Source organism: Hylobates moloch, unplaced genomic scaffold (assembly GCF_009828535.3).
Source record: "Hylobates moloch isolate HMO894 unplaced genomic scaffold, HMol_V3 SCAFFOLD_19, whole genome shotgun sequence".
Classification (NCBI taxonomy): domain Eukaryota; kingdom Metazoa; phylum Chordata; class Mammalia; order Primates; family Hylobatidae; genus Hylobates; species Hylobates moloch.
In genome coordinates this window covers 56563874-56582343 of record NW_026652294.1, presented here as the reverse complement: position 1 = coordinate 56582343, position 18470 = coordinate 56563874, and the positions used below count along the sequence as shown (strand labels likewise).

The 18470-nt window shown below is 36.5% G+C and overlaps 1 long non-coding RNA gene across 4 annotated transcripts in view; it reads left to right on the top strand.

The window, feature by feature from the left end:
- The window catches only part of LOC131381999 (uncharacterized), a 90066-nt gene that overhangs the window by 35990 nt on the left and 35606 nt on the right, over positions 1 to 18470 (top strand). For 3 of the 4 annotated variants that reach the window (XR_009211128.1, XR_009211127.1, XR_009211129.1), the window contains exons 3-5: positions 13431 to 13580; positions 14316 to 14499; positions 16093 to 16207. This is a non-coding gene — a long non-coding RNA (uncharacterized LOC131381999). Of the gene's footprint in view, positions 1 to 5325; positions 5386 to 13430; positions 13581 to 14315; positions 14500 to 16092; positions 16208 to 18470 lie in introns of all 4 variants that reach the window. The other variant, XR_009211130.1, reaches the window with a different exon arrangement.

Genomic DNA, 18470 nt, shown 5'->3' with positions numbered 1-18470 from the left:
CTGTTTTACATGCACAAGTAGCTAAAGCTAGCCTTCTGGTAAATGGAGGGGCAGAGCAGATGGTGGGGGAGGAGTACATACGGACAAATCTGATCACAATTTCCTCACTGTATGCCAGCAAAATTTAATAATAGCACCTAAACATACACATGCATATGTAAATGAGTCACACTATAAAACCTTTTAACAAGTACTGGCAAGTCAGATGGCAGACTTACCCCGAAACCTGCCACTCCAATAAAAACCTCATAATTAAAAACAAGGCTGTCTATAAAGCATAACATATAATAACAATTATTTGCAACTGGTACAAGGCTAGATTAGAAAGTTGAAAGTTAGCTTTCTCAGGTAAAAGTGCTTTTCCTATACAGTATGCAGCCAACAGATTATCATCCATAGTTTGAGTAGTGAGATGCCACTTGCTCCAACAATCAACACCTGCTGACTTTGGTCCAAGAAGAGACTGAGGTGATGCAATTTCACCTGTTTTGTAAGAACAACACTGGTGTTTGCCATCTATTGACAGAGTGCCTACTACGTGCCAGATGCTTTGTTGGCACTGAATGTGCTATCTCATTCCAGTTTCTTTATACTCAATGAAAAACCTACTACATTTATATTGCACTGAGGGTTAAAGTGGTTTACTGACTTGCTTAAGATTATACAAGTAGTAGGTGGCTACAGCAGGGTTTGAACCCAAGTATGCTTGATTCCCCAAACCATGCTTTTTAAAAAAGCATAAAAGACATGAAGTTAATGAATATATGAAAGCTGGTGAATAGATACAATGTGGCCTTAGGCCAGATCATGTTGAACATGTGGTGGGATAGATAAGAGAAGGTTCTTCTTTGTTGTTACCTGGTTCTCAATTGGTTATTACTTTATGTGCTTTCCATATTAAAATTCTATTATTCTGGTCTATAAAGTCACCCACCCAGGCTTGCCTAAACTAATTAAACCCTGAAATTTGGCATGTCCTTTTTTCAGGGTGCCTCTATGATAGGTGGTGGGAATGAAAATGGAATTAAAAGTTTTGTGAAGCTATAGCACTACTTTTTCATTGTGTTCCTCCCTGACTTTCTGCCTTAGGTGTTTACTTTGGTGAGATATCCTGGGAGAAATTGAGGTGAAAAGAAGCCCGAGTTAGGATTGGGGAAGAGATGAAATAGTCAATAAAATTCAAATTCTTGTATTCTGAAATGCAACTATTCTTTCTCCAACTTGGTTTTGGACAGAATGTCTTAGGGTAGCTGTTAACAAAGAAATTGATGACAACTCCCATTTCTCAGAATTTCATCATTCTTTGAAAGTGTTTATCATACTCAATCTTCTAAAAATCCTTAAGGCATACTGCAGTGTAGAGGTTGGCAAACTTTTTCTATAGAGGTCCTGATAGTAGCTTGTTTCGCTTTTGAGGGCCATTGAATTTCTGTCACAACTACTCATCTCTGCTGTTGTAATAAAGACTCACCCACAGACAATACGTGAATAAATGAGTATCTATGTTCCAATAAGACTTTTAAAAATAAAATTAGGCAGCAAGACTGATTTGACATAAGGGTTGTAATTTGCTGACCTGTGGTATAGTGAAAGGAGTTCAACTAGAGTTTGATTATGGCTGTGACATTCTAGTTGGGTAGTTTTATGAAAGCTATTTAATTTAGATTTGATGTAGTTTTCTTATATGTAAAATGGGGATAATAAAACCTGCTTCACAAGACTACTATGAAGAGTAAGCTAGGTAGCTAAATATAGCAAAATATCTGGCATCTAATAGATGCCTAATAAATGGTGGCTACAATGATTCTTATCGTTGCTATATTATTTGAAACATTTATCTTAGTTTTTTTTTAGGTTGTTTGTTGTCTAACTAATGTATTTAGAGAAAATAAGTGCTGCTGAGGGCAGCTGGAACTGTTTTGCTGGTTCATCACTGAAATTCTAGTTCTTGTTGGTGCTTATTTCATAATTATGAAACTAATTCTTTTGAAAAGAATTTGAAGTAGAGCAACAAGAACTACGAGAGAACTAATACCATTCTCTCTCAGTTCTTATTGCTCTACTTCAAGTTCTTTTGAAAAGAATTACATAGATATGGGTGCATGTGTTTATCTTCCTTGTTGGGTAATCGTGAATATGTTGCTTGGCGTCAAACATGGGTCTCACCTATCCCCACGGCAATAAGCTTCTATTGATTTGAATTCAGACTAGTCCTGGTGGCCCCGTGAGTGGGAAAGTCTAGGTGTGTCTAGCTTGGTCTGTGGTTCCAGGAGGGGTTGGATGCACCTGTTCTACTTGTGGAATGTTGGCACCAATATAGTGGCTGCTTCTCTGAGTATTTGCCTTTGTCTTCTTTGTGAAAGGTCACTGGCTCGTTTGAGCTATTGGGCTGTTTATGCCACATCCTGTGCATGCCACACTGGCTTTCTTTCTGTGGTGTTTCTAGAGATAAGTTTGCCTCATAGAAGTCAGACTCTGGCTTTTTATCATTATAGATTTTTCTAGATGGAGAAGAGGCCATGATCACATCTGAGGATCCTGAGTCATTGTAGACATGTACTGAATTAAAAGAGAATTTTTTGACTAAAGGAGAATTGCATCAATCACAGTGAAGGAGATGCCACAGGACAGGGCCTGGGGTGTTGGCTTAGCCACAGATGTAAGGGCTACAGGTAACAGACAACTTTCAGTTTCCACTATTGGAAGGGATGGTCAGTCCTTCCCTCCTCTATTTTCTTGAGCCCCGTTTTTCACCTTTCTTTTTCTCTCTCCTTTCTTATCATGAAGAATAAAGACAAATGATAACAGATCTACCTTAGGCTGATATGGGGCAGGGAATCCATTTAATAACAAAAGGTGGGTCAAAATTCACTTTTCTCCTTTTGAATTGAAATTATATTGTGCATGGGCTAATTGGATTGAATGCTGTAAACATGAAGATAATGCTTGCAAAGTAGCTACAGAGAAAGAGAAAAAGCCTAAAACAACCAGTAGTGCTTAGGACCAATAGTATAAGTCTTTACACACTACATTTGAACAATACTGTAAGACACAATTTGTTGATAGGTTAAATAGCAAATCTAAGCCCCCCAAAATTATTTAAAAATTGTCATTATAATTCTAGAGGTATAACAACAGTGTGTAAGTTGCATCAAATAGCAAAGTTAGTCTACAGCCTAAATTGTTTTGTCCTGCTTTTTTCACTTCTATGCGTATTTTTTTACTTCCATGCTAGAGCTACCTCATTCTTTTAAAATTGTGAGGTATTCTATAATTTATTTGTATTCCCCTATTAATATATTTTTAGCTTACTAGTTTACTTAAAAAGATTTATGTTTGCCTTCTAATGTCAAAGTTAGGAGTCATGTGTCCATTTAACAGGTGGTGTTTTCTTGTGTAACTCCTGCTTTCATGCAAACCTTTGAGAATGATCTCTTGAAACAAGGCTAAAATGCCTTTGGAGAGGTATTATAGGTGGTCATATCTACTTTGTGCCTATTTCCATGACTTAGCTGCATTAGAGGCCCAGCTGTATAGGTGTAACTCAAAATCCACCAAAACTAATACTGTGGTTAGATTCTGGTCAAACAAGTTGCCATTAATCCAGATGTAGGATGGGATTGAAAGGTGGTTCTTCCACACCCTGACATCAATGTACCAATTTGGCTCTGTGCATTCTTTCTCCCCTTCTCCCTTTACCATCCTCATATAATTGTTTGTGTACATGTCTGGTTTCGTCACTACGCTGATGGCAAGGATCATGCATGCCTTATTCATATTTGCATTATTCAAGGATTCTACTCTGGGTTCTATTATGGGGCCTGGCCTAAAGTGGTTGTTCAAGAAATGTGTGTTAAAGAAATCATACATAAACTAGAAATTGTTATTTGGATTCCTGTATCTGAACAACTAACTTTCAGCTTCTTCAGTGGGATAAAGAAGAAAAATGGGGTTTAAAGTACATACTATTCAGTATTAATGTAGAATTTAACAGCTGCCATCCAAGTGCAGAATCCTCTGTAGTTTCCCAGTGTTAACCTCACTTCTATCTCTAGCCATGTCTCAATGCTGGGTGACTCTCTCCTGGCATGTTCTGGCAAGACTCTACCTGGTTTGCGTAATCTACATCGGCTTCTAGTTTCCACAAGAATTGTTTATATGCATTTAATTTTAGCTCTTGGGCTATAACATGTCATTGTTCTTTTTACTTATCTCCTCTTACTTTTGGAAACAGGGCAGGCATCTTCAATACTTGCTGTTCCTGTTTGGTGTGCTCTTAGATTAATTTTAGCTTTGCTCTTCAGCTTTCATGACACTTCAAGACATTTTCCAGTCATATTTCCTGTATAAGAAAATACAGGCTATGTCACCACAAAGGGAAGTGGAGATTGGGGGCATAATTTAATTCATTCAGGGAACTCATATTTTAGTGTGAATGGAAATTAAAGCAAGGTATTTGCATTAATTTACCTCATTTGGTTCTATATTCAATTTAGAGGATAACACATTAAGCTTTTATTCAATTTTATCTGTTATGGTCACAGTGAATCTGGAAAAAAAATATATCTGGGGCTTAGCTTTCATATTTAGGGGAAAATGAATACCCTAGAGAATAATAATAAATGTTAGGGAAAATAATGTTTTCCTAAGAGTAGGCAATGAAAATCTGAAGGTACTCAAAGCAGTCTTGCACAAGTACTTTGAAAAGCCTCTTGCACAATTTTATTTCTTTATAGTACTTACACGATCATATTTCATAATGACTTGCTATAAACAATGTTCTTGACAAGAAGCTTAAAGATGCAAAACTGAAGGAAGCACTTTTGGGAGAAAATATATTTGCTTACTTCTACACTACAACAGACATAAAATTATGGATTTTTTTAAATGCAATTTTCATATGTCAGTTCTAGGAGACAGGAAATGTGAAACACTTAGGAGGTATGAGTTTGCCACCTAGAGGAGAGAGGTGAAATTCAACTTTTCTCCAATTTCTTTAGTATAATTCATTAATTTATTTAATTATTTACTCATTTAATTATTCAAAAATAATTATCAACCAAGCTTAACTATTTTGCCAGTGCAGATTTGATAAATCTGTTCAAGATTTATGGGCTCAAAGAAACCACAAAGTGCATCTTACTTTAATTGCTCAGCTGCCTCTTTGAAAAATCTTTTACTTTTAAGAGAGTATAGCACAAATATCTGAACAATTCTAAATATCCATACTTGGGATGGATATTGCTTTGAGCTCTTGCACTATAATAAAACTTTATTCTTTTGTACTAATTCAGTCCTTTAACTTTTTCTTTTTTAATGTTTAAGAAACAAGTTGGATATGGACAAGATGTAATTTCTTCTGTCAAGGAACTCACAGAATAATAGGTTAGTGATAGAGACCAACAATGCTGATGCATTTTTAATGACGGAGATAATGTCTAGAAAAAAAATCCATTATTTGGTAAAAACGAAGTATGCATATGTATTCCTTTGTTTCAAGTATTTTTAAAGTTAAAAAACAATTATTTATCTCCTTTTGTACTACAAGCAATATCTGGTATAGTGTATGCATAGTAAGTATTCTAGAAGTAGTAATTTCATTGTTGACTTGATTATATTGGAGTGGAACTTACTCTGGAAGAGATCCTAACATTCATTTATCTGAGAAAATTTCCAATTAGGACATGGAAATTTTTTCCTTGTCAATAGTTATTCTTAATGGGTTTAGAATTTTAGAAAATGGGTTTAGGGATTTAGAAATTTCTTTACTAAATAATTCTAGGGAAATGTACCTTAAAAATATTCAAAATGACAAAAACTTAAAACGACATCTAATTTTTTAAGGCCAAGAATCATTAAAAAGGGATCCAAAACTTTAGACTTTGTTGCTGGGTGGAACTAGAATCATTAATATCTCAGTCAGGGGAAGCCATGTCAACTTAGCGGTTTAATTTCCTGTGCACTTCCCATGTTCTCTCCCTGCAAGGACCACCTCAAGTCCCTCAGCAGTCCTGTCTTTATGAAACCGGTATAATTTTTCTTTTTGCTCTTGTCCTTCACCTTCCTGTGGCAACAAGAGTCAATTCTCCATATATAACTACTCAGCCACTGTTTTAGCTGTGTCTTAATTGTGCAACATCTGTTTACTCTGTGTTTTAACATCTGTGTGGATAGCATTGTTGTTGTAATATTTTGACTGTAAGCTTCCAGGAGGTGGAGGCCAGCATTATTTTCTCCATTTTTGGAATGAGAAAATACAGATCACCACAATCAAAGTAGAATGGCAGCTGATAGTAGATATTTGGATAATTTATATAGTCTCTTAAAAAAACAGATTATAGTAAGAAGTGGCTGAGCAATTAGCTATGGCACACTGCATGGTTTTTCTGAGCTCTCAGCTCCTAAATAAACTTTACTAAAACTTCAGGCCCTCAAAATTTTTTCATTCCATTTGTTATGGGCTGAATTGTGTTCCCCCGAAACGACTATGTTGAAGTTCTAACTCCTAGTGCTTCAGAATGTGACCTTATTTGGAAACAGGGTCATTACAAATATAATTAGTTAAGATGCGATCTTGCTGACATAGGAGAAGCTCCTAATCATGGTGTCCTTATAAAAAGGAGAATTTTGGCCATAGAGACATGCACTGGGAGAATGCTGTCTGAAAACTGGAGTTATGCTGCTAAAAGTCACAAAATTAACAGAAACTAGGGAAGAGACCTTGAATAAATTCTTCCCTGTAGCCTTGAGGGAGAGGATGGTCCTGCCAACTGCTAATCTCAGACGTCTAGCTTCCAGAGCTGTGAGACAATTTCTCTTTTTAGGCCACTCAGTTTGTGGCACTTTGTACAGCAGTCCTAGCCGACTAACGCACCACTCTAACTGTTGATCAAGGCAAGAGCCTGTGATCATGTATTATCTTGCTTATTCCTTATCAGCATTCTATGGTGTAGATATTAGTGCCGTCTATATACAAATTAGGAAATGGAGCCTCATAGAAATTAAATGACAAGTTCAAGGTGTCATGGCTATTTCATTATAGTGCCACTGTTTGAACACAAGTCAATTTGACTCCAAAACATCATTACTCTACTCAATTCTAGTTCAATCCAGATGTTCACAAACAACCAGACTATAGTGGAGATGTGGGTGGTGGGTTTAGAAGGAGATCATAACCAACATCAGACTGTCAATGAAGCAGACTGGGAGAGGTTTTATGAAGCCAAGCAGCTGTGCAAGGTACAGTAGAGATGGTCAGATTGTTCATGTATATGGATTCCGTCTTCTGAGGAATGAACTCCTTGATATTCCTGAGTTAGTCCCGTTTAGGCAAGAGTAAACAGAAGGTAAACAGAAGATTGGAGACTGTGTGTGTGCACGAATGCCTCTTTTGTAGCTGGATGTCTAACATCATGATAGCCACACTCACATGAATATAGAGATATACAATTTACAAATTAATGTAACATAAAACTCTCATGCAGTCTGATTTCATCTTATTGACATTTCTGTCAGACAGACAGAAATTAAGTGTTAGCATCTTAATTATATAAATGTGGAAACTGAAATACTCAAAAGGTTCCCTGACTTCCCAGGCCACACGGTAAGCTTTGGTGCCAGAATGTATCTCTAGGCTTTCTCATCTCAACCCAGCATTCATTATACTATTGCTCACTGCCTGTAGAATCAGATTTGATTTCTCTGACTTTTCTTAGTCACTTCTGTGGTTTTGTACCACTCCCTCTCTCACTAAATAACTGCCTGCGAAAGTAAAAATTTCCATGAAAACAGAAAACAAATGTACCAGAAATGTTGATAGTATAAGAGATAAAACTGGGATAAAGAGAAAATGTGTTGGAAAGTGGTGTCCTTTAATGCAACAGAAAAGTATATTGGGAGAAAAAGAAAAGAGAGAAAAATAGACAATCTGAAGTGGTGAGAAGAGCAAATGCTACAGATGCACCTGAACCTCTTCAGTAGGTGTGATCCTGAAGAGTTGTGTATAACAACAATGAACAAAAATAAAATGTACTGTGGAAATTGTCTAGCTGTTGAGATCCTACTGTGCGATATTTTTCGAAGTGAAAACTCCAATCAACCCTAACTTATTTATGGAGAAGACTTTGCCCCACTGTACCCAGAAAGTTTCTTGACAATATCACACATGCATAATAACCCTGAGACAATTTCTGTTTACCAGGAAAACATATAAAAGGGAACATTAAACTTTGTCTAGTTCTACTGCATAAACATGTGATAATGTGCATGGTGACCTTCTGTTGTAAATGGAAAGAGTTAAGCTCTCTGAATCTACTGCTGAAAGGTGAAAACACTTTCTTAGGGCTTTGAACTTCGGTTGAAATCTTACTGAAAAAACACTACAGACTGTATTTTCTTTACATTTGAAGATACTTTACATAAAAATCTAAAGCAATTTGACTTATGTTTTCATCTACTTGAGAAGGAAACTCACAGACTCCAAAGCAACTGTTGTCTGTTTTGAAAAAAAATTCAGAAATCACCGAAGCAACAGGGAGTGGCCTTGATTCCTGTTCTTTTATTTATGGGTAGCTAAAGTTCATATTTCTCAACATACCATAATCTCTGTGTAATTGGCCAAATTCCATGGTGGATAATTAGATCTAGCTTACCAGGGCAGATTTGGATGGTGAGAGCAGTCACACTGTTCTGGGAATATGTTAGCCAAGTTTACTATGTTTTACATGAGTTGACAGACTCACCTCACTTGCTGAAGGACTAGCCCAGCAGGTTCTACGGGTGAGATCACTGCTAGCTCATTCACTGCTGGGCCTGGTAGGCACAAGAGGCCAAGAAATAAATAATGTGAATTTGGGCTTCAGAAGTTCTCTTTCCTATTTTCTTTCCTAAACCCTTTCTTCTACCAGCTATCTAGGGGCCAAAACATTTATTCATACCTTTATTAACTAATTCAACAAATATTTACCAACCATGTTTCAGGCACTGGGCACTAGAAATATAATAGTGAACTAGACATTTTCTGCCTTCAAGGGTCTATGAACAAACAATTATAATATTCTGAAAAATATTACAATTCACAGAGCTCAGTAATCCAAATCCTTATTATTTCTGTCTTTAAAAAGCAGGAAGTGAAAAATGCTCTTAAAAGAGGATGGCATAGAAATGTATTTATGCATTGCAACAGATAAAATTAAGGAATGCATGAAGACTGGTTCATCTGTTTGGTTGTGAGTCAAGAATAAATCCCATCCTCCCTGAAGTACTCAGACTCCACCTTGCCCCATGGCCACCACTGTGGCCCAATGGAAGCACCAGTCCAGGGGGTCTTCATTCGTGCTGTCTTTGGATGTCTTCAGAATGTTGTTTCACAAGTACTCAGACCCAACGGTAAGATTTTAAAAATTGTCCATAATATTAACCTTCACATTATTATGTTAAAGCAAAACAGATATCACTGAATTTACTTCTCAAAAAAACCTTACATTCCTGCAAAAGTTTCTTGAATTCTGACTCTTGTCACACAATCACACAAGAATGGCTATACTTAAACCCTTCTAGTCAATTATATCCTTAATATGTATGACTGAGTGATGTGTTTTCATGACTATGAAATGTATACATGTTTGGAAAATCTATTCACAATAGAGTTTTATGATATTCCTATTAACAGGCTGTCATTGTAACACTGTTTATGCAGGAATTGCAATTCTATCTGTTTTTATTTTTAGCGTCTTTTCTCTCCATCCCCCAAATTGTAAGGAGCTATCAGGTCTGTATTTTATTTGGTTTTGAAGTTTTAGGTTATTTGTAGTTATAATAGCCATATCAATTATTCATTTAGCAAACATGTACTGAATGCTACTATGTGCTTAGATTTTTCCAATGTTGTGAAGGATAATTGGCTAAAACTTTTCCACTTTTATTAGTAATTTGAGAGTTTTTTTCTCCATGGATTTTAGTTACTGGTAAAGGCTGTTTTATACTCATAGATTTTTTTCTACAGTGAGAAACATATGATGTTGAATAAGGTATGAATTACAAATTAAGGCTTTTCCACATTCGCTGCCTTTATAAGATTTTTTTTCCTCATCAGAATCCATTCACACACACACAGACACACAGGCACTGTTTTGATTTTCTTCAAATATATCCAGTGTTCAGTTCTTGGGCACATATTAATACACTTGCCTAGATGAAGACTATGTGTCCTCAGGAATTTATAATCTAGCAGGTGAAAGATTTGCTTCTTTCAAAATGTGACTCTACTTCCCCACTCCTTAGGTTGTGAAAGCAGTTGTTTATGCTTTATTTCATTGTTTTCCAAACTTTAGTTATTTATGTACCATCTTCATGATTATGCTATTCACATACCATCTGTACTATTATGCTTCTGAAAATATACTATGATTTTCAACTTAATTAAATTTGTTTAATAATAACAATATCTGTTACATCACTAGGTTGATGTGCTAGTTAAAAATTTTTAAATATACTTTAATATAAATATGTTACTACTAAATTTTTTTTTGTCTGTATGCACCCCAAATCTTGTCTTTAGTAGCACTACACCTATCATGCTTTGGGAAACTCTATCCATGAGATTCACCTTCAAGCGTGAGGAATGGCAAAAGAAAATACAGAAATAATGATAGTAACCATAGCAATGGTAATAAGAGCTATTATTTATTGAGGACTTTACGTATGTCATTTAATTTTATCTTCACAACAAATTTTAGGCATGAATATCAGATAAATATGAGGCAAAAGGGCAGGAAAGAAGGAACAGTGGAAGTCAAACTTTTTTTTTTGCCTAGGTCAGCTATAACTAACATGACAAGATGTTTTAGTATTTGTACTTTATTTTTAGTCAGCTCAGATTTCACACCTGACTATTTTACAAAAATTTGGATGTGATGGTGGCAGATTAACATAATTACTTTTAGCAATTATTATGGGACAAATTAGTTAAAGATTGTAAAATGCCTAGAAACAGAGTAGAATATCCTAGTAGGATATCCTAGAATATCCTATAATTAAGTTATCAAACAATTACTATGATTATTTTTCACAGTAGTTCATTTAAAGTGTAACTTTGGGTCTGTTAGTATACATGAGTGTGAATGCTCTGGAGATTTGATCTTTGGCTTTCCTGTGTAAGTTCATATATATATTTTTGTTATTATCCTGTAAATACTGAATTATAGTAGTGATTCTGTAAAAAACACTTTAGTTATTAATATTCTTTGGGGTGAAATTCACATTAAAAATTGTTATATTTCCAGAACCTGGTTTTTACCTGTGAAAGTCAATGCATCCTTCTTTTAATCCTCTGCATTGGTTTTGTATAGCTTGATGAAATATGACATGCTTCTCCTCCCTCCCCCTCCTTCCTGTGCCTGTATCCCCACCATTTTTTTTTCTATTCCTCTTGGTATCTGGACTTCTTTTTCTGCCAAATGAGTCAGTAAGAGAGGAAATGTTTAACCCACATTTGTCATCTTGGCTGGGAAAGAAGTTTGAAGGCAAAAGGTGCCTGAATATGTTTCACTAGGATGCTGACACAACCTTTTTGACTTTCTCCTGAGAATACTACTCTATATTCAAGTTATAAAGTGCTAAATGATCCATTTCCACCATGCATACATTTCACATGATCAATACTTATTTTATAACTTTTTTCTTTGAGGAGAAGTATTTTTCTTTTGGAAAAATATTATTTATTTGTGTGTGTGTGTGTGTGTGTGTGTGTGTGTGTGTATGTATTTATTTTCTTTTAATATGTGGTCTCCCTATACAAAGGATTTGATTTTATAAACAGAAGCAATAGGATTAAGAGGATAAAGGAAAAATAGGAGAAGGGGAAATATGAGTATCATGATAAGGTAAAAATGAATTGCTTGTATTCTAACATAGAATAGCTACTACCTGTTGAGTGTTTATTATATATTAGACATTTAACACTAATCAAAATATCTAATCTAATGAAATAGTCACTGTTTTGAATTTGTTTAAATTTAGTAGATGTAAACTTAGAGAGGTTTATTTACTCAACTCCACACTGCTAAGTACTGGTGAAAGTAGAATTTGAATCCTCTGGTTTTCTCATCCAGCACATCATCACTATAACCCTTATAGTTTGCTTTTGGCACAAGTATTCATTATTAATGGAAATGCATAGTATTATCTCAGCAAATGTACAAATAGTTTAGCTTCACGAAACTAGTCAATTTTTTTTTTTCTAAACATCAATGCTTAGGAAGCAAAATAGGCTGGGGGAACAGTAGTTGTATTGGTGGCAGCTGTGGTGCTGATGGAGGAAGTGGTGCAATGTATAGGCTGCTCATGCTTTTTGTCACAATGAAGGTCAAAAAGTAGATCACTTAAAGTCTAAAGTTATCCTGGGGGTCATATTCTTCACCGAAAACTAAACAAACATATAGACTTAGCAGTATGCTATAAAAGTGAAGATATAGCACTATAAAATTCTACCATAAAGTAAATTGTTCAAGATTGTGGTCCGAGCTCTTCAAAATGCTCATAAATCAGAAGGTGCATTTATTAAACAATATTTTATATGTACCTATAATAATACAATACTATACTACACAAATTGGACCTTAAATGAATTCACTTGCTATATTAAATATTAAACATTAAGTAGGCAGAAACTTTGTTTGCAGTGGACTTAGAATATAAGAAGAAAATTTGGGACAACCTGAATAGTTGAGGTCTCTTGAGAAACCCTTCAGCTTCTTTTCCTCCAAATAAATTTCTCTGTATCAAATGGAAGCCATCCAAATGATTCCCTAGCTACCTCAAAGTACTGTAATTTGTCTACTTCACAAATTAGAGGGCTATATCTAGCCATAATTCAAGAAAAATGCAGCGACTCCCATTATGTCTTAGGCACTATGCTAGGAACTTTATGCATATCATTTTGTTTGATTTTAATAGCAACTTCATGAAATAAATCATCATGATAAATCACTATTTCAGATATTGAGAAACCACAGAAAGAGAGAAGTTAAATAGTTTTCCTGTCAAAGACCACATCAATGATGAAGCCAGAATTTGAGCTTGTGTACTTAACCACTGGACTACCTGCCTGCCCTGTCGAGGAACTGCTAAGGTTGTCATAGAGTCTTGACTGTGTATAGATAGTTGTTTGAAGAGAGAAAAAAGGCAGGAGGATCTGGGGCATAGGTTTAAATCAGGCATTGACATCTGCACTAGAATTGAAAGGTGGGACTATTATTGTGTTCTATTTATTGAGTGTAGGTATACCATATTCAATGTATTTCTCTGCTTCATACGCTATCCAAGGTGATAAAAGTGTTTATGAAGAGGGATCAGGAAATATCTGCTGTGTTTGGGTCATAGTCCAACCAAAGGATTAATTAACGTTTGCCTCTTTTTTGTTCTACATCCAGTCTCCCTTTTGATGAGAAGAGTAAGCCTCATTCTGATTCAACAGCAGAGATCAAAGAAAAGACTTCTGTTTTCTGGCCACCAGATATATGTTATCTGTGCTTAAAGAATTGAAAAACACACATCAAAGGAGACTTCTCTTGGAAAGAGAGGTAATGAGATACAGTGAAAGAGAATGGAGATTCTTTAAATCACAGAGACCTAGGATCAAATCCTATGATTAACACTTTTTAGTAATGTAGCCTACTTCATTTCTTTGAGCCCTAGTTTATTTTTCTGAAAATGAGGGTGATCTAAATTACGTCTGGAGTAGTAGTAAAGACTAAATCCATGTGATACAGGTAAACTCATGACAATAATAGACATGAAACAAATAGTCTTTCATCTCCTTCCTTTGCTCAAGCATTGCTCTGCTCTTCTCACCTCCTTTCCCTTCCTTTTTCTTTTCTCCTCTTTATTTTGTCTGTACCCAATAGCTTTTCCCAAGCCTTAAAACTATGTATAGGCCGGGCGCGGTGGCTCACGCTTGTAATCCCAGCACTTTGGGAGGCCGAGGCGGGCGGATCACGAGGTCAGGCGATCGAGACCACGGTGAAACCCCGTCTCTATTAAAAATACAAAAAATTAGCCGGGCGTGGTGGCGGGCGCCTGTAGTCCCAGCTACTCGGAGAGGCTGAGGCAGGAGAATGGCGTGAACCCGGGAGGCGGAGCTTGCAGTGAGCCGAGATTGTGCCACTGCACTCCAGCCTGGGCGACAGAGCAAGACTCCGTCTCAAAAAAAAAAAAAAAAACTATGTATAGGTATATTGTTGCAGCAAAATGTATAAAGGAGACACTCATTATTTGCATCCATTTATATGCTGATATAAATATTTCATCCTCACAAGTTTCAGAGGGAAATACCAGATGCTGGTGATTTGGTGAGAAAGAAGCAACTATTTCTGTGATTTAATTTCATCCTGAGCATTAAAGAGGCACCCTTTCACTACTATTGGTAACTCCATGCTTCCAAGAACTAATGAGCTGAAGAACTTAGCACTTGTGATGGATTAGTCAAGCAAAAATTATGAAGTGAGTAATCTATAACATTATAGTACATTACAAATGCTGAAATATATTAATTATTATTTATTATGATTCTTATAGCTCATTTATACTGTACAAAATTCCTTCCATCATTTTATGAAGATGTTACACATATACATAACAAAACTTAGCTAATTAGATACAAAGAATATAGAACCAAATAACTCTTTTCTAAATATTTTCCCTTTAAGGAGGTTTTGCAATCCAGCTTTGTGTGGTTAGACACTGTTGATGAGAAAACTTTTTTTTTCTTTCTTTCTTTCTTTTGTTTAGACAGGGAATCATTCTGTTGCCCAGGCTGTAATGCAGTGGCACAATCATGGCTCATTGCAGCCTCAACCTCTTGGGCTATAGTCATCCTCCTGCCTCAGTCTTCTGAGTAGCTGGGACTACTTGGTGTGCACTCCCATGCCCGGCTAATTTTTGTATTTTTTTTTTTTTGTAGAGATGGGTTTTCAACATGTTGCCTAGGCTGGTCTCGAGCTCCTAGGCTCAAGGTATCCACCTGCCTCAGCCTCTCAAAGTGCTGAGATTACAGGCGTGAGTCAGTGCGCCTGACCTGGATGAGAAAATATTGAGTTGGAAACCCAAAATATGACATAAATAATTGGTATATTTTAGAGCTGGATTTCAACAACTTTTCAACACTGTCATCCTGTAAATGTCTTTCTGTCCTAATGCCATTGCCCATGCACTCAGCAGAAGTGTGTGCCTCTAAGGTGGTTGCTGGTATGAAATATCTCAGCTGGGGCAGGCTCTGAAAGGGAGAGATCTGGTTAAAGTGTTCATACCAAACAAAGCTCCTCGTCATGCTGGCCTAACTCTCCCAATCCTGCATTTCTCAACAAAACTTTTTCTTCTTCTCTTTCACATAACTCCCATGGGATAATTTCCATTGAATTGCATGGAAGAGGCTGTTCATGGGGTTAGTCTGGCAGTTAAGAGGTCTCCACTGGATTTTTTCATTTTGCAATCAGTTTCATACATATACATACATACTTTTATTGGAGTCATAGTTCATTCTCAGGCCTTTTTAGAGTTAAATATATATCTTTCATTTCTTCTTTTAAGGTCTTACTTTCTTTTTTTTCGAGTTTCATGGGAGATAACCAGTCACCAATCCAATCCATGTCAGGGGGAAAGTACAACAAATGAATGAAATTTGTAACCATCTTGGATGATGGAGTAAGACATTTGGGAGAACACAGGAGAAGTGGGGAGGTTAAGGAGGGATGGCTCTGTGAAAATTTATATTACTCTTGCCTGAGATCTACTCTTCCTTGTCATGTTGGTGGCTGTTTTGACAATGAGAAATATTTAATGGCAAACACTTAGTCTTCTAATTTGAGAATGGAAATCGTAACAGTTCTTGCCTCATAGGGATAGTGTGAGACAAATGAAATAATCCATGTAAGAGGTATAGTACTACGCTTGCCATTCTTTAAGAGCTCAACAAATATTCGCTTTTTACCTATTAGTATCAATCTTAATTCTAAAATTATATTATTTAAATATTTTCCAGTGGTGTTTCTAAATAATATCTAATGACTAGGCTAATACACTATGTGGTTCTTCTAGGGTTCAAGCATTATTGTTAGGTGTGCTGGAATCCTTTCCCGAGTCGGTACTGCTTTCTAGAACAAAACCGGGGAGATCTATTTGGAATGTATCTACTCCAAAGAAACCATCAGCGGTAATAGGTGAGGGATATGAAACAACCTTTTAGATATGAACTCTAATTGAATAACAGTTGCCAAACAGCTATTCCCAAACATCTGAAGAAGAGTTTTAGTCTAAATGGAATGGCTGGAGAGTACAGGAAGAGTTCTTTCCTACTCTGTCTAAACACAAGCCTCTGTGACATTTATCAAAGAAATGCAGTCCTTTAAAGCTGGGTATAAGTCCCAAAGGTGCTTTCCTTATGAAGCTTCTTTTGTGCTCTGCTTTTAGAACTCTTTCTGCACACTGCATCCTTTATGTCACCCTCCAGTACATCTGCTCTTACACAAGGGGCCCCACAGGGACTGGCCCACACACCAGCCAGGGCACATGGGCCAACTTTTAACAGCAAAAGAAAATGCTAAATCCTAGAGTAGGGGCAGATGAGAAAAATGGCATTCTTCAGAGAGCTAGGATGACTCACATTAAGATCAAGGGCCCTGAAGTAAGACAGACCTGAGTCTGAATCTCAATTCCAACAATCAATTTGTTTACACACTTAAGACATCATGTATAGTATTGTTAAAAAGATACTTTACAAGACTGTAACTAAGCGGAAGCAAAATAATATCTCTAAAGCATTTCATAGATTGGCCAGCATATAGTAAACATTTAATAATTAGTAGCTATTATTATTTTTCCTTAAAATATTTTTTTCTGCCTTCCTAGCAATCATAAAATTTTGTCTTGTGTAGACTCCATGGCTAGGACTTGCAGAATTAAAAATGGACTGAACAATTTAGACATTGCCTTTTTTTCCTCAAACCAAGGGGTGAATTTTTATTCTAAAATATCCAGATTGTCCATATCACTTAACCAGCTAATTGCTAAGTCTGTATTTCTCTTTTATGCAATTGGGAAACATTAAAAAGTTGAGTGTATATACTGTACACATACATGTACACACATAGACTAAAGTACATAAATGTGTATATACCTTTGATAGCACTTAGCTCATCTGTTCTTTCCTATGACTTTTTCTATAATCCTGTGAGGTAGGTTTTATATTATCCTATTGTATGATTAAAGGAGAAGGGAACACAGAAAAGCAGCCTGGCTTGGCCAGAGGCCTTGCAATTGATTACGTATAGAGCCAGGGAGTCCTGATCCCTTTTCAGTTTTTCTTCCTCTGTACTGCTGTGATGACTGTGGAAGTGAAATACTTCTTTGGCTGCCAAGGAAGTCCCAGCTGAAAGGTAACCAAAGGGAAGGAGTATTTGGGAGCAGCATGGCTGAAATCCAGTTAACAGTTAAAATCTCGTTGGGCAATTTCTCCTTAATTGACAACAGGAATTGCTGTCACTGTCCTGTCTAGCCACTTTCAAACAGTGGGGATGTTAGCAAGAGCTCCCAGTGAATGCTTCCTAGGGGAGCAGTGATTGCTTTGGCTAGCTTCTGCTGTAGCAGTTTTCTGGCGGTGAAAAGTCTGTGCTAAGACAATTGGAGGTGGTAATCATTTTCTAATAACCACCTCAGGCTTTTGGCACCTAATTCGTTGGCACTGTCTAGGGAAGCTCCTTATGCTACCTCATGCTTCTTGTCATGTCAATCTGCTTATCTAATTTTGCTGGGAAATCTGATATCACCCTTCAAATAGTTCACCTCAGTGGGATCCAGTGTGTGCCCTGCAAAATGCTCAAGGAAGAGTCTGATCGGCTCTGACAAGCAAACAGCAGAAAGAAGTTTTGAAAAAACGGCTACCGTTTTTGCATCTTTTTTACTGTGGTTCCATGGTGTTTGAAGTCAGAATGTAATATTGAGTTAATGACACAAGGAAACACTTGGAGGTTCATATTGTCTACTTGGTTTTCATGAACCTCACATGGACTGGCTTCATCCTGTTTCAGAGTCCATTCAACTGTAATTTCCATTCTACTTCCTGTGCAGGCCTTCCTCTGGTTTGTGGGCTGTACATTTCAGCCTGCTCCTTTATGGGGCCCCCTGAGCTGAAAATGAAAGAGACTTTTTGTTGCTTCTGCTACCTGCTTATCATCCAATCCCAATCTCAGGTTTTCTTTTCCTATTTTTCAAACCCAAGTAGCACTTTTCCAACTAGTGTGTAGTTTTTCTTTCAATTCTCTGCTCTTCACAGTAATTAAACAAGAGCTAGCCTCCTTTTCCAAATCTTGTTTTTGTAATACCTTTATTCCCAAAGAGTTATGCTTATAAGAATAACATACATGTGTTAAACTTGGTATTCATTTGATGATTTCATAAACCCCAGACTCCTTGAAATT